At 35.6% G+C, this 16,612-nt stretch overlaps 1 protein-coding gene across 1 annotated transcript in view; it reads right to left on the bottom strand.

Annotated features, from left to right (window-relative positions):
• The window catches only part of camkvl (CaM kinase-like vesicle-associated, like), a 44,646-nt gene extending 36,853 nt beyond the window's left edge, over positions 1-7,793 (bottom strand). Inside the window, exon 1 of the mRNA XM_065285970.2 lies at positions 7,621-7,793. The gene's annotated coding sequence lies outside the window, so the exon portion shown is untranslated. The remainder of the gene's footprint in view (positions 1-7,620) is intronic.
• Positions 7,794-16,612: the final 8,819 nt, after the last annotated feature.

Raw genomic sequence — 16,612 nt, forward strand, 5'->3', positions numbered from 1 at the left:
AAGCTCCTCTGCTCGGATCTTTCTCACCCAATTGGCAAAAATTATCGGAGGCAGATGATTAAAAGTAATTTGAACGAAAGAAAGTGCCAACTCGGATGTGCTTGCGTGAGAGAGATGAAGTGTGTGTGTTAAGACCGAGGGTGAATGACCCTCGTAATGGCTTAGCTGTCCGCGTATCTCAATTACACCGTAATTGCCGCTCGGTCCTCACATAATTTTCACTAATTTCTGTTGAAGGGGCAGTCGTAACAGTAACTTGCCTGAGCTGTGCTGGTATTAAGGGACGACTCATAATCTGTCTCCATGTCTGTATATTAGTGCAAAATAATTATATTACATTATCTTTTTATAATATGTTTGTCAAGAGCGCTACAGGGGGTGGAAATGATTATCAACATTGTTACAGTGTCGACTTATGGCATCTCAGCAGTGCTGTAATCTCAAAAATAATCATCTGGAGAGAGTTCACACAAAGGCTGGGAGATCAACTTTGCCTCCTTTCTCTTTATTTATCTCTTTAATACATACTAATATTACCTATACTGAATATGTATCATACCATAATACATATTTTTCTCTTTTATACATGATACAGACACATGCTGTACACTCTCAGGAATAAAGGTACAAAAGCAGTCACTGGTTCAAAAAGTACCTAAAGTGTGCATATTAGTATACCTTAAAGTTACATATTTACTACCAAATATACACATATCTGTACCTATAAAGTACATAGGACCTTTTTATAGGGTGACAGCCATCCCAGTGACAGCTTTTGTACCATTTTTCTGAGTGTGTATATACCAGTGGTTTCCAACATGGTGCCCGCAGGCACCAGGTTGCCCGCACGAAGTCTGTGAGTTGTCTCCCCGAGCACATTCTATAAATAGCCTCAATTTTAATATTTATTTATTATATATTTTGAGAGTGTATAGTACACATATATGGCCCTGTTTGTGAAATCCAGGCTTAAGTCTCATAATCATATTATAAGAGGAGCATCAAAGTTTGATTTCAACAATTGATTTAACTATGGTTTTAATATTTAACATGACCTTAATAAATATTAAAGATATCAAGGTTATATTTTGGCAGAAAGTTCTTTAGGCTATAGGGTGATTTTATAAAACAGTTAATCACCAACAAATGTGTCTGCTTGTCTCCTATATTTCGATGTCTCTCCACAGGTCACACAAAAACAAATCTTCACCAATGTTTTCGCTGTAATCTTGAAAATGGTTGGCTAGAAGCTCTTAAACCTGTCTGAATATGTTTTTACAAATAACATTTTTCGAATCTTATTTTATTCGTCATTATGGGAAAGTGTTTATGCAGATTACACAAATCCATCTAGTAGAAGAGATCATTAGTTGAATGCTGATGTGATTAACGAGTGTTTACTTCATTTGTCTAAACTGCACATCTGAGCTTATAAAAGAATATTGGGCAAGATATATATACACCTAACGTACAATACACCCCAATGTATCTATGTACTGTAGCATGTATAGGCAAACTGTATGAATCTTAAAAGTGTGTGTCTATAAAAAATTGTAACTCAAAAAATAGTTTGTTCAATCAACTTAATTTAATTAAGGAAAACATTTCCACAAAATTAGTTTAGGCTTGTTTAACAAGAATAGATTAAAGGGACCCTCATGATATTAGGCAGTGCCTGAAAATAGTCCCCTGCTATTGTATGTTACCAAGGGGACTATTTTCAGACACCGCGTAATATCATTGCGCCTGCTGCAGCCATGTTACGGCAGCAAAGTCATTGATTATTACGCCAGAATGAGAGTATAGTTCCTAGCCATATCTCCATAGAAAATCGCAACTTTTAATTTTCCATCGGTCTTAGTACACAATGTAACTACAGAGTCAAGTTTTAAATAGGAAAAGTATCGAAACTCTTTGGATATTTATGAGTGCGATGCTAATGGTCTAATTAGATTCAATGAATTATGCTAAGCTATGATAAAAGTGGTACCGCCAGACCCGGGGATCAGCTGAATGGATTCCAAAATGGTAAAAAACAATCTTTAACTCTAGAGGAGCTGAGAAATGAGCATACTTTCAAAAAAAGTGTCCCTTTAAGTTAATTTAAAAAATATATTTTTGTTGCAACAACTTAATAAATCTAAAATTATTGGTCATAAAAATATCTTGGTCCAGTTAAGAAAAACGTTCCACGCAATTAGTTCTGGTCTGTTCAACAAGGACAAAACAAGTTAATTGAAACCGAAGATGTCTTGTTGAACCAACTTAATAAATGTCAGTTTCTATATCATACCAATTTTGCATTCACATGTTAGCATGCTAATAATAATAATAGTAACATATGATACATAGGGTGAGCATGTGAGAAGAGACTGATCTCAGACAGGCATTAACACAGTTAGTGCTAATTGAGCAAAGTACCTTACATCCACAACTTAACCACAAGCGCCACTCTTGGTAACAAACAAATTCGAAGAAATATAACACAAACTCTTAACAATCATAGAGATAAACAAACAGTAAACACTATAAAGTCTTTCTTTTTATCTAAAAATGCACTTAATTTTTAACATTTCTCTCCAAATGTAGTTGAATGGAAATACACACCCAGATCCACGTCCCAGTTAGTAAAATCAACAAAACCCATTAATGTAGTACCAACAAAAAAAAATTTAAGTTTTAAAAAAAAATATTAAGTGGGTTTGAAAAAAAATGTAATTGTGTTGTATTAACCTGTTTTAGTTAACTTTTTTTTTAGTGTAATAAGCGCCTTTTTAGGGACAAATGTGTACTTTTTTACAAAGGATCCACCCTCCCCTTTAACAGCTTTTATACCTTTAATTATGAAAGTGTAGTTGATACCAAATTCCTGCAGTTTCTGTTGCTTATTTAAAGCATTGTATTAGCAATGCTAAGGTTATAGGTTCGATACCCAAGAACACACATTCTGATAAAAAATGTATGCATGCAATTGTTAAAAGGATCTGCAAAATGCATAAATGTAAAATATTTTGAAACATCAACATGTTCTGTAATGCTATTTTAAAGGGACACGTCACCCATTTGCATTAAGCTTTGTATAGTTAGAAACCCAGTCATGTTTTTGAATGGTCGTGCATCATTTCCTCAGTTGCCACTGAGAAAGGAGAAATACAGATTCCAGTGTTGCACGTCCTTCTTTCGATGATGTAAAAATCATCATTTTGCATCATTGAAAGAAGGAAGTCCAATATCTTTGTTGAGGGGGTGAGACTACAAACAGCCCTTTTCTCGGTCAAGTAGACACCAAATTCAAAATGTATGTTATATTTCAACTCCAAATATGACGGGACGTGTGTTTCATAAAGATTAATGTTTCTACGGGTGAAATGCTACTTTAAATAAAATGTTTAACAAAAACATGTGATTTTTTAGTGGCACGTGCACGTATAATTTTCACTGAATATATTTTTCAGAAGGATAGCTTTGTGATGAGTCTCCAAAATTAAATTAGATAAATGGCACCATCCAAGAGGTGAAAAGTGTTGTGTGACACGATGTTAATGAGCATGTCTATAAATAACCAATTCCATATAGACAGTCGACATTGAATATGACTCATTGGTTGTGATTTCCCTCAACTATTGTTATGGTGAAATGTAATATATTTATAGCATTTAGTCCACACTGTGATAACAGGCTTTTCGAGAAATGTGAACGTGGCAGGATGCTTTAGCCGAGTTTCTCCACTGTCTCGCTCAGGGCTGCCTGAACTTTCTCTCATAAGTGGTATAATTTGTTGAGTATATGGGGTGATAGAATAAGAGGGTTTGAGAGCTGTATTGATTTAGAGTTTTTTTCCAGTAGGAGAGCAGATAATGATGCTGACATTCAGCGTCGAGTGTCGCCGTCAATTCACATTGGTTACTTATATAATGACAAGGACGTTATATTTCTCTTGATCCAATGTCACTTTGTACCAAAGTTGTCTTACAGAGTAAAAGCTATAAAAAAGTGAAATTTCATGGCCATCATACTGTACCTCAGCTGGGATTTGGGTACAAGCAATAACCAGGACTGTGTGCTTACCATAATAAAAGTAAAGAGGTAACCAATGATGAGATTTTATTGCTCCTTTTTAAGATCAGCCCAGACATAAGCCCCCCCAAAAGTTGATTTACTGAAGGGGGATATGATTTTTTTTGTTTGTTGCTGCTATATTTTTTTCTCACAACACCAGCAACTATATTTGCATTTCATGAAAGCTTCTCTCAGTTTTTTATCCATTTTGGTCTTGTGGTGCAGTTCTTGTAATCCTATAATCATACTAGCAACTTTTATTGGATTTTTCTGTGTATATATTTTTGCTATCCACCGTTTATTTTCTCGCTCAACCATATTTTGGCAAATTTGAAATGGGTTCCATCACAGCCATTAACCATTTATAACAGATCTGTTGTAGGGGCTTAGCATTTGTGAAATGTTGTTAATGAGTGTTAGCTGGGAAATCCTGCATCATGCTCCAATGTGATAAAAGGATGTGCAATATTTCAGTCGGGTTCACAGCTTACCTGTGGGTGCGTCTATCACATTCACAAACACCTCTTTGGCTGCAAAGACTATTTAAAGGGATAGTTCAACCAAAAATGGAAATTCTGCCATCATTTACACACCCTTATGTAGTTCTAAACATGTACACGTTTCTTTTATTCTGTTGAAAACAAAAAAAGATATTTTGATAACACAAAGGAAAAATAAATACTATGGAAGTCAAGGGTACCATCAACCAATCCAGTATCACGAAATGACTTACCTATAGTCACGTAATTTTTTATTATTTTCCGTGACACTGTCACGTTTTTCCGCGTTTATGTGTGACCGTATCACGCATTTCTGTTTACGTGTCCATGTCACGTATTGGTGTGAAAAACTGTTTTGTCCTATTTTCTTGCCATTGTCGCTTTGGTTTAGGGCTAGAAAAATTACATCCTTACCCAAACCCAACTCTACCCTAATGCTAGGCGACAATGGTTTAAAAATAAGAAAATATAAAAAAATCAGATAAAATAGTATAAACAAATACTTAAAGTGACATTCTACGCAAACACCATATCTAACCCTAAACCGAAGCGCCAATAGTTTGAAAATAAGAAAAAGCAGTTGAGTAACCAAAACATGAAAAGGACATGTAACATAAACGGTCACACATAAACGCAGAAAAATGTGACAGTGTCACGGTAAAAGAATCAAAAATGTATGTGACTATAGGTACATAATTTCTTGATACAAGGTTGCGTCAACTGCGCACTTACATTTCATATAATTTCATGAAAATATCTTCTTTTGTGTTTAACATAATAAAGAAACTTATACAGGTTTAAAACAGTATGACAAAATTTTTATTTTGGGGTGGGTGAACTATCCCTTTAAGTGTGGCATGGGGTGTAAACAATCTCTGTTCAGCAGCTACGCAGCTTAAACATCTAGAAGATTCTTCTGTGATTTTGACATGCAAATAATCCAGATTGTTCTCAACAGACACATCCTCACACAAACAGTGCTAGACTGACTAAACAAAAACTGTCATCAATGTGTCACAGCAGCATTAAAATGAATGTTAAAACACAATAATGAATAATAACGAGCAAAAGATGTCTCATACTTCACTTTATGGTTGATTTAAGTGTTACAAAACTCAAATCAAACCTATATTGCTTGAATTTCTTTAAATATAAACTTCTAAACAAAACTTATAAGACTTCACAAAATAAGTCCCGCTATGAAATTTACAATGTGGTTAATGTGTGTTAATATTTTATATGCATTCCCCACTAACACAATACTCACGCACGCACAACCTTGCTGTGGGGTTTATTGACCCTGAATTTCTCTCCATCCTAAACCACATTCTCTCGAGTTAAGCCTACTTGTAAAACAAACTGTTGAATGGCCGAGTAATGAGAAGGACAGCTTAAACAAAAGGAAAATGTAGTACTATGCAGTCACTCATGTTGGGTGATTGCATTTAAAAACAAACAAACATTAATATCCCCAAAATATGTCAAAATTACAATATATTTCCCTTTTAAACATCCTCTATTGAAGCACACTGTCAGAAAAAAATGTAAAAGCTGTCACTAGAATGGTACCTTCTACGTCCTATTTTGTGCCATTTAGGTACAGATATGTATCTCTGGGGTACCAGTAGTCTATGTACCTTTGAGGTACTAGTGTGCACCCTTTACGCATAAAGGTTTACTTTAAAGAGAGGTGTCCAATTGACAGCTTTTGAACTTATTTCTGAGAGCATACACTCTAAAAACAAACGGTGCTATATAGCACCAAAAGTGGTTCTTTGCTTGTAATCATAGAAGAACCATTTTTAGTGCCATATAGCACCGGTGAAGCACCTATATAGCACCTGTGTATGTAGAACCATTTAGGGGCCATATAGCACCACATATGGTTCTACATAGCACAATATGGTTCTACACGGGTGCTTCACTGGTGCTATATGGCACCAAAAATGGTTCTTCTATGATTACGAGCAAAGAACCACTTTTGGTGCTATATAGCACCGTTTGTTTTTAGAGTGTAGTAAATTGTTGTACATAAATTATATTATAATAATGGCATCACTTTGTTAATGTATGCTGTAGTAGTCTGTTGTAATAACTGTGGTGAAGTGATACTATGTAGGGAATACAGTAGTATACTATAATATTTACTATGGTAAGGTTTAAAAACACTACCTAGACATGATACAGCAGTTTACTATAATGCATACTAAAGTATCCTAGAGTATTTTTCACCTAAGCTGCATACATCACAGTGTAAAACTATTAAACTTTAAAAATATTTTTTAAATAATACTTTCACAATAAGAGATACAAAGCAATTTTTCTCCATACAAAAGGTACAAAATCTGGTTTCAAAAAGTACACCTTTGTACCCAAAGAGTACATATTAATACGTACTAGGCTACATATTGGTACAAAATACGGCTATCTGTACCCAAATGGTAGATATAGGACCTTGATTTCTGAAAGTGTACGTCTTATTTATTGGTTTAAGCATTAAGGTATCATGTTAAACAACTATAAGCTGTAGAATAAATGCCCTCAATGGATTTATAATTACTTCAGGAATAATTAAAAATACAACACTCGGGGCAATCGTTTTTCAGACAGAGCATCACCACACATTTTCCAATTCCTCATTAACCTGCAAATAAATATAACAGCAAACAATTCATAAAAATATTGGGAAAAGCGTCTGCTTTCCTTAATCTATGCTAAGGTAAATATGCTTATGCTCGACAGGTTAGATTTTATAACGCATTTTGACCGCCTGTTCAACTCTAACCAACTTAACTGACGGCTTCTCTCAAATAAAGGTCCTAAAAGGGTTTTGGCTAGCGATAGGCTACGAACCATTTTGGGTTTTCCAGAGAACCTTTTAGGCAATCTTTTAGTAACCTTTCTTTTTAAGAGTTTAACTTACGTAGTTCTCAAATAAATAAACGATAACGTTTTTGTATGAAACACACGTCCCGCCTATTTTACCGCGCTATTTTTTATTCAGGTTTAGAAAAGACATAAAAATGACTACGGCGTAGCAAAACATGTAAAGTTGGTTTACCTGCTCGTGTTGACACAGAGTACTCGCGGGCAGTGTAACAAAATCCAAACTTTGAAGACTGAGAGCCCTAGATCGGCTGTTAACGGCTCGTGAATGACAGACGCATTAGATGAGCGCAGATCTGACAGGACTGTCGGCGTTCGGCGTTCAGTCCTTTCCTCCCTCTCTCTCTCTCTCTCTCTCTCTCTCTCTCTCTGTCTCTCTCTCTCTCTCTCTCTCTCTCTCTCTCTCTCTCAACCCCAGAGAAATAAATAATCTCTGCTTTCATCTGGATCACCGAATCTCTCTCTATCTCTTTCCCTCCCCTGCTCTCTCACACACACACACATACACACATTCTTACTGTACAAACAATAGAAATTAAATGATCGCATTGTCTAAAACGCACCAAAGCAGGTGTGTTAAAACTACATGATGCTCTGAACTCCTCCCAGTACTACGTTCCCGTATAGCTCACTTGCTAGCAACGGAAAGACCATGGTTCGATCCCAAATGTAAAGAGTGAGTGCACAAAGCTTCTGCCAAATGCGTATATGTAGGCTACTGTTTAAAGAGCATGTTGAGTATCTGTGTTTTAACGGGTTGTGCAAGATGCACTTTGGTTTTTGGTTTTGTTTAGTTTGCCAGTATTTAATAGTCTCCACAGGCGGTGAGTTGCAGTGACTAGCAGATTGCGAGCGACGGGATTACGACATCGGATTAAAGCGCAACAAACATCATTTCATTATCTGCGCATCATTTGAAAAGCATGGCGCAGTAATGAAAAGCTCTCACTCGAGTCGAGTGTCCAGTTTTGTTTTTATGAACACTTCATCAACCCATAGGCCACAGTAGGCTACTTTAGTTTATTAATGTGCATTAACAATCGGCAAAGAGTTTCTTAATGACCCATGGTGTCTTAAAGCTTCAGACATACAGTAGTCATCCACAAATGAAATAATACTCTCAGCATGCAAAGGCCCTGGTTTCACCCCATTATGGAGTTGATCAGTCAACAGAGCAATGAAGTCGCTCTTTCTTATAGCCATTATTGTGTTTCTCTGGGTAGAGTAGAAAAGCTGGGGTCTTCTTAATGGGATGAACCATTGGACCACACAGAGATCAGGGCAGCAATGCTGTACAGGGTCTTTAGTGTGCCAATGGGATATGGACAGATGGCTGTGTAATTACGCAGGAACTAACCCCTGTGTCCCTTCTGCTTTTGAACACGGATACGCTCAATTATTGTTGTTTTCTATTTGAAATACATAAAATAAAAAAACACATCACTCTCTGATACATGTACTGACCGAACATCTCTAAAGATACCTTTCTTACATTTATGTATTTGGCAGATGCTCTATGCAAAGCAACTTACAATGCATACAACATATACATTTTTTAATAGTATATATGTGTTCCCTGGAGATTGAACCCATGTTAGCGTAATTCAGCTGCAAGAACAAACATAACTCAGATATAACTTAATGATGTTGATGAATTAGGCTTGGGTGAAGATTTCTCCATACTAAAAAATGTGGTTTGCTTTCATATGTCAGAAATAAAATATAACAATGCTTTGTTAAGGCAGGGTTGCTTTGACCCGTGGTCCATAAAATCAAAAGCTCTATAAATAGCAGTTGGATTTTAAGAGGGGAGAAAATGGCCTCAATGGCAGGCCTGTGTGAGACAACCTATAATTGGACCGCAGGCACACCGATTGAGCCCACAATACAGTGTCCCTGCCTTACCATTTAATTCTAATAATTAAATTGCCCAAATGAAGTTGCAAACCAATCGAAGTAAGAGATACCAAGATAAATATGCAGATTAATATGTGATAAATGTCATATTAGGGATAAATGATTTACAAACATTCGCTGATGTGTTCATGTATTAGGGATCAAAGGACATTGGCAGTCTCTTAACAGCATTCATCATGCATTTTTTTCCCGCATTTCTGCTAACACGCATCTGTCTTTTCAGATAGACTTTCAGGGTGAAATTTGACTTTCGCCTACACAAGTTCATACAGTGGCCTTGGGTTTGTGTGACAAAGCCTTCTTTTTAGAAAAATTATATCCTTCAAAAATAATACAACTCTGCAGTAACTCTGAATATATGCGCCGTGAATGTGTGTTAAAGCTTGATAGGTTGAAATGGTTTCTACGAGACGGACAAATAGCAAAATGGACCTTATATTTATATTGAACCTGATGAAAAAATTGCATTCAAATAAAAATACAATAAAAACAGAGCTGCACCTAGTAAAGCATTGTGTTATCAGCACAAAAGGTCATGGGTTTGAACCCAGGGAACATTGATAAAAATGCCCACCTTGTAATGCTTTGGATTTTGGATTTGGACAGATTTAGATATAAGAAGCTGTTGCTTCTCTACAGTGAATGGAAAATATATCAAAATCAAAACAATTGATAGAATAATTTTACTTTCTTGTAGTATAATAAAGGATTTCTGATTGAACTGTATTGTTAAATGTTATCATTCCCAAGCTAATGGGTTATTGGTCACGTGTACTGGATGACCTTAATTATGAAGCTATATTGGAATGGGGATGTAGGGCAGGGATTACGCTTACATTAATCGAGTACAGAGGTAAGTCATAAAAGGAAACATCCAGTGACACTGTGATGTTGAGATCTGTGCTGTAAGATCATCCCTGATCCAATAACAGACACATTCACACAGTGTCCTCTTTAAAATTCGTAATTGGGCTGTTCAGTAAACCTGGTTTGAGCGTCTCTAACCCAGCACGTATTGATTGAAGCGAGCTGTGCGGGTTCATTAATCATTTGGACATATAGCTGAAAAAGTTTCAGAAATATGGGACACTGTGTGATGGCTGATATTTTGGAAAAGGTGAAATTTATTTTGAAGACTTATTCAAATATATGTGCTATTTTCAGACTTTCATGTGCAAAGCTGTCTTACAATCTTACAGACAGAGGTCTCCAATTAAACTCTCTCCTCTCGCAGTCCTATTCTGTACAAATAGTGGGTATTTGCACATACGAACATAACAGGCTCTTATGCAGGCATAACCAGAAAGACATACATTTGATTTAAAAAAAAATTTTTTTATGAAAAATTTATGTGACTTGTAAATGGAGCACTGCTGCTTTTGCTTACATACACATTAGGTCTGCAGTAATTGAATTTTTTTTAGGATCATCTAATCTTTGACATGGTCTTACTGCGTCAATCATAAAATTATTTTCACTGAATGTTATTTATATTAATATAGGACGATTTTATGTAGAAAACAGTAAATCACTAAAAAATGACTTTAACTGGGTTTCACATGCAGGGTCACATTTGATCCTGGCATAAATATGTAATAAGATTCAAGAATTTAATAAAGAAATGCCCTTATGCCTTTGCAAAGACATGTAGAAGACACAAATTGTGAATGAATGCATATATAAAATCAATGCCTCTTTACCCAGAGAAGTCTCTCTCCTTTTAATAGTCACTAATAAAAAGAAGTTTACCCTTAAGAAAGAGAACCCACAAACTGGGTCAGAGTGAAGATACTTTATGTGGTGCTTTGGCAAAGACTGTCTCATTCATGCACTTTTTTAAAAAAAGGAGGCAAATAGGAATGTAAGTTCATGGTTATAACCGGAACGAGTCACATTAAATCAATTGGCCATTTTTTTCACACTTGTAAAGGTTGAAGAGTTAAAAATAGCACAGTGAATTTTCTTACATCCGGCTCTTTCTATACCTTGTCCTAATCTGTGTGTGTATATATATATATATATATATATATATATATATATATATATATATAGATTAGGACCAGGTGTATATATATATATATATATATATATTTAAATGTATATACATTATCTAAAATCATTGTTATTTTATCCCAGGCGTCAATCTTCTTTATATTACGCCTCGAATCAATTTGCCTGTAACAGGTTTCTGCATAAAAACATTTCCTTCACACACGTCCCACTCAAGGTTCTTGTTTTGTATCCAGTTTGGCTCATCAATTTTTTTGCGAGAAATGTCAGCACTAACCTTTCACTCTCACGCACACACGCACACCATCGGCACCTTCTTTAGTGTTGACTGAGACTACAGTGCATGCTTTTGTATGTTGTTTCCTTCAAACTATTCTGCTGACCTTGAGCTTGTATTATCAGGTGAATAAAAGCTCTGCTGAAGAAGATCAGAGTCATGGTAAGGCTGTATGAGGGCCACTGATTGAAATCGGTTTCTATCAAGCATTGTGCTTTAACTAGGTTTGATATCAAGCAAAAGAGACCGAATAAGAGAAAGTCTCATTTATATTACTGTTTTTGGACTGAGGCTTTGAATACCAAACTGTCCCTGAAGTGAATGTGCTGCAACTCACTACAGATAAAATCGTCTGGAAAATAAAAAGTGAAGTGGGCATAAAGATCTGAAAGATGGAACCTATCAGCAGGTCTTAAGTTACAGACAGAATTTTGCATAATGCGCAGAAGATGTGAAGACTCAGTTGAAAAAAATTCATATTTCAAAAGTCAGGCCTAAATAAATTAATTTTTCATTATGCATGGAAAAGTTCTAGTCAGCTAGACCATCGCCAAACTGCATCGAGATCGGATCCCATCAGCGGTTATAAAATCGACAATACCATTTCAATCCTTTGCCCTCTTTAAGAATGATGTGCAATGAATAGTCAATAGGCATGAATTTAATTAACTGAATTATTGATTTACCTCCATAAATAAAAAATGGACTGGTTTCCAATATGCATAAGAATATTGAGATATATATTTTAGCAGGTAAAGTGATAAACAGACCATGTTTATGGTTCGGGCCATTGGGACAGAGCAGGGCACAGATTGCTTTTGTGGCCAAGGACCAAAACAGAAGCTGAGTGAAGAATGATCCAACTGTGCATCGGTACGACCCACTGAGATGACCCTTACATAAGCATTCAGGAAGACCTGCAGTATATTACACCATTAATTGAACTTATTGCATCACCCTTATCCCATGTAATCCAGCTTTGGCATATAACAGTGAAAAGCTGGAATTAATTTATTGTAATATCTATAGCAGATACTTACAAGTTGTTAAATTCAACGACATAAAAGATGGCATGAAATCTCTTCAAGTGCAGGTTACTTTTCTGTGTTAATGTATTTTCTGTTAAGTGACAGAGAAGCAATCTGGTCTCTTTTTATTTTTGCTATGTTTTAAGAAGAGAAGGTCTGCAAATAAATTGCATGTAGGTTAAAGGGATAGTTCACCCAAAATTGAAAATTCTGTCATCATCTACTAACTCTCATTACGTTACAAACCGGTATAAATTTCTTTGTTCTGATGAACACAAAGGAAGATATTTTGAGGAATATTGTAGTCAAACCAAGGAATGTTCTTTTATCATACCATGTAAGTGAATGGGGTCCACGAACAGTTTCCTTTACAAACATTTTTCAAAAAAATTTCTTTTGTGTTCATCAGAACAAAGAATTTATATGGGTTTGCAACAACATGAGAGTGAATAAATGATGGTCGGCTCAACGCACAGGGATGGGACACCCCCTTACCCATCGCAGGAGCCAAATTGATTGATTGATTTGTGAATCAATTTAACATCTTGAAAATTAAGGGGGACCAAAACTTTCAGGGCTATAAAAAACAGTTTCTGATTATTGGGGGGGGGTGTATGTCCCCCTCACTTTTTATTGTGGTTACAGCCCTGGGTTAAATGCTATAAACCTCCACTTTTGATCGCAGATGTTTCTTTAATGAGATGAGGCAACCAGCAGATATATTTCAACACCAGCTTTTTTCAGAGGTATTTTCACTCCCTGAGTTATTTTTGGCATTAGTTTTCAGGCCAAACTTTCATTACAGAAACATCTCATTGGCCCCACACGACACCCTTTTTATAACACTGCCATCTAGTGATGATAGACGACTAGTTCATCTTAAATCTACGATTTTAAAATTTCAAACCAAATTGAGTGGCATTTAAATTACGGGAGAAAGCTAAACTTCACATGTTTTTACATTTGTGACCTTGTTTGTGAAAACCCACTTAAAGTCATTTATTTTTGTGATTAACCATTATTCCTATTTAAGTCTTTTTAACACATTTTACTTTTTTTTTTTTTTATTAAAATCACATTTATTTTCTTTTAATTGTTATTTGAAATTCTCATGTATCCTTGTTTTATTGTGATTTTAAATGATCCTTATTTTTACACAGATTATATGTAAAGCACTTTGAATTACCTCTGTATATTAAATGTGCTATAAAAATAAACTTGCCTTGCTTTTCTACATAAAATCATCCTACATAATATAAAGGACATTCTGTAAAATATAGCAGACCTTTTGGGAGTAGACGTCACAGTTACGTCACCGCAAGCTGCGCGCGCAATGTGGTAGCGGAAAAAACAGTGGAAGTGAATTACACACGAGTGACACGTGCAAGATAACTCATTAGAAAATGTATTATTGTGAGGTTGAGTGACAGAATAGGACGGACAGACTGGAGTGATGCAATTATCTGGAAATCTATTAATAATTAGAATAGAAAATGATTAGTAAAGATGCCCGGATCCACAACAATCACGCAAATGTAAAGCCATAAAAATGTGATGTTCCTAATCTCTTTAGCTTTATTTCACACTTAGGGTCATATAAATTTACAAATGTTTAGTCATTATATCAAGCAACATACAGCAGAAAATGCAAATACGTACCCTAAATACTGATATAAACATTAAAACAAGATCCTGTATGATGTTAACAAACAAATAATTCATTTAAATGGTATTAACAAAACTATAACACAGAACCTCAATGACCTAAAAACTACACAATCAGAGACTCAGATGTTGACTGAGACCCAAACATATGACAGCTTCAGCACCTGTAAGGGAAACTTAAACAGGGCAGCTGGAGAAACCTTTGAATTCATGTAAGACCTTGAATGTGTTCAATAGACATTTTTGCATTCAGTTTATTCTGTGTGCTGCTGCTTTTGTGTGCCTGACCGTGACCAAAGGACTCCACTTCAATAAACATGCTCCTAAGGCCAGGGCTAATGTTTTCAATACTACCAAAAACTAACAGAGCTATATTTTTTTGAGCATCTTTATGCCTGTCTTCTTTTGAACTATACTGTAAAGCACAATGATTATGAAGTGTTAACATAAAACATTAATGATGAGTGAAGATAAGAAATAGTAAGTATAAATGCTGACACTACCTTGTAGTTTTACGCAAGTGGTTGAATGTTAATAGATATGGATAAAACTCTTCAGAATACGCAAATCATTTAGCCAGTTTATGATCTGACAACAAAACTACATTTCCCATCATTCTATGTTGCCATAGTGATAACTGAGGTGTGAAATGATCCTACGCAAGTTCTTTAACCAAAATAGCCTACTTACAATTTCTTTCAGTTTGCCATCCCTCCCTCTCGCTCTCTTTTATGTGTTTTATTTTGCATTCCTTAAAATCTCCGTTTTGTTACAGCTACGTACATAAGTGTCTCACTTTCCACAGGAAGCAGAGCGGGAAGGGGGCAAAGCTTTTTTCTCCCTGTAGGGGGCAGTAGAAAATCAACCCAAACTGTCTCCTCTATGTCCTCTTCTTTTAGTCATACTCGGTTCCCATCCCCCATTTTGATTCTGCTATGCGGACACGCACAGGCCTCCATCACCCTCTCATGTAAGTATATACACTTGTAAAAATAAAGGTACTCAAGGATCATTTTTGGCTAAATTGTTCCATAACGAAATCTTTACCATCCGAAGAACCTTTCTGTTTTACAAAAGGTTTTCTGTGGTGAAAGATTATAAAAAGCTAAGAAAGATAATGGTCTTTGAAGAACCTATGACTGAATGGTTCTTTTGGGAACCAAAGAAGGGGATCTTTATGAAGAACATTATAAGCTCGGAGTTTAGGCAGAAAATAAAGATGCTGTTGAAGAAGCAAAGGGAGTATATTGAAAGTCTTGCTGCTTAAATAAAACCCGATTGACTGTAAATGGTCCATGAGATCTTAAGTTTTAACAATTAAAGTTGGCACATCATTACCTCATCATAACTCAAAATATTACACATCATTAAAATGGAGCTAAACTCTGAAGGAAGCCGGCCCTCCAGGACCAAGTTGGGTACTCCGCAATAAAATGATAACAGACTTGTAGACCTTTACCATATACAACAGAAAGATCACTACAGTAGCACAGTCCTCTAACACAGTGGTTTTCAAACTGGGGGGCCGCGAGATGGTGCCAGGGGGGCCCCAGTTTTATGACATTTTATGAAATACATTAATTTATCATGAATTCTGTGTAATTAAACCTAAAAAAATAAGGCTACTAACCAAAAGCACTACTTTTTTGTATAATTTAATGTTTTTTTTTATTAAAATGTTGAGTTTTAGAACAGTTTTTTGTCACAAATTTTCTTTGGTGGGCAGCGAAGGAATGCACCGTACACAAGGGGGACCACACGCTGAAAAAGTTTGGGAACCACTGCTCTAACATACGGGTTGCACAGTGGGATAAGAGCAAAAATGGGTTGAGCAAACACACTTGGCTTAACACAAAAATGTTTAGTCCAATTAAAAATCAGCAATGACAATAGCAATGATACTTCACCCTAAGGTAAAAAATTATTTTGCAATTAAACATTTTATTAGTACAGTGCCAAGGAAAAATAAGAACTACTATCTACTAGAATAAACGTATATTGTTTTCATTTACAATTTTATTTTGGTGAGTCTAGACAAGAGAAAGTTTATATCCATCTAGGTGGATCTTCAAATAAAAGTTTGGGAACCCCTGCTCTAACATACAGAAATCTTGTGTCCAAATGCTGTCATGAGGGTTATTGAGACATGGACGCTCAAATTTGATTAATGTCAAAGGAAATAATAAAAATGCAAGGTGTAATTTCCAGATTACTCTGATAATAAATCGCCCTTATGAAAATGAAAAAAGACAAAGACACTAGAGTCTGGC

Source organism: Paramisgurnus dabryanus, chromosome 21 (genome assembly GCF_030506205.2).
Source record: "Paramisgurnus dabryanus chromosome 21, PD_genome_1.1, whole genome shotgun sequence".
Classification (NCBI taxonomy): domain Eukaryota; kingdom Metazoa; phylum Chordata; class Actinopteri; order Cypriniformes; family Cobitidae; genus Paramisgurnus; species Paramisgurnus dabryanus.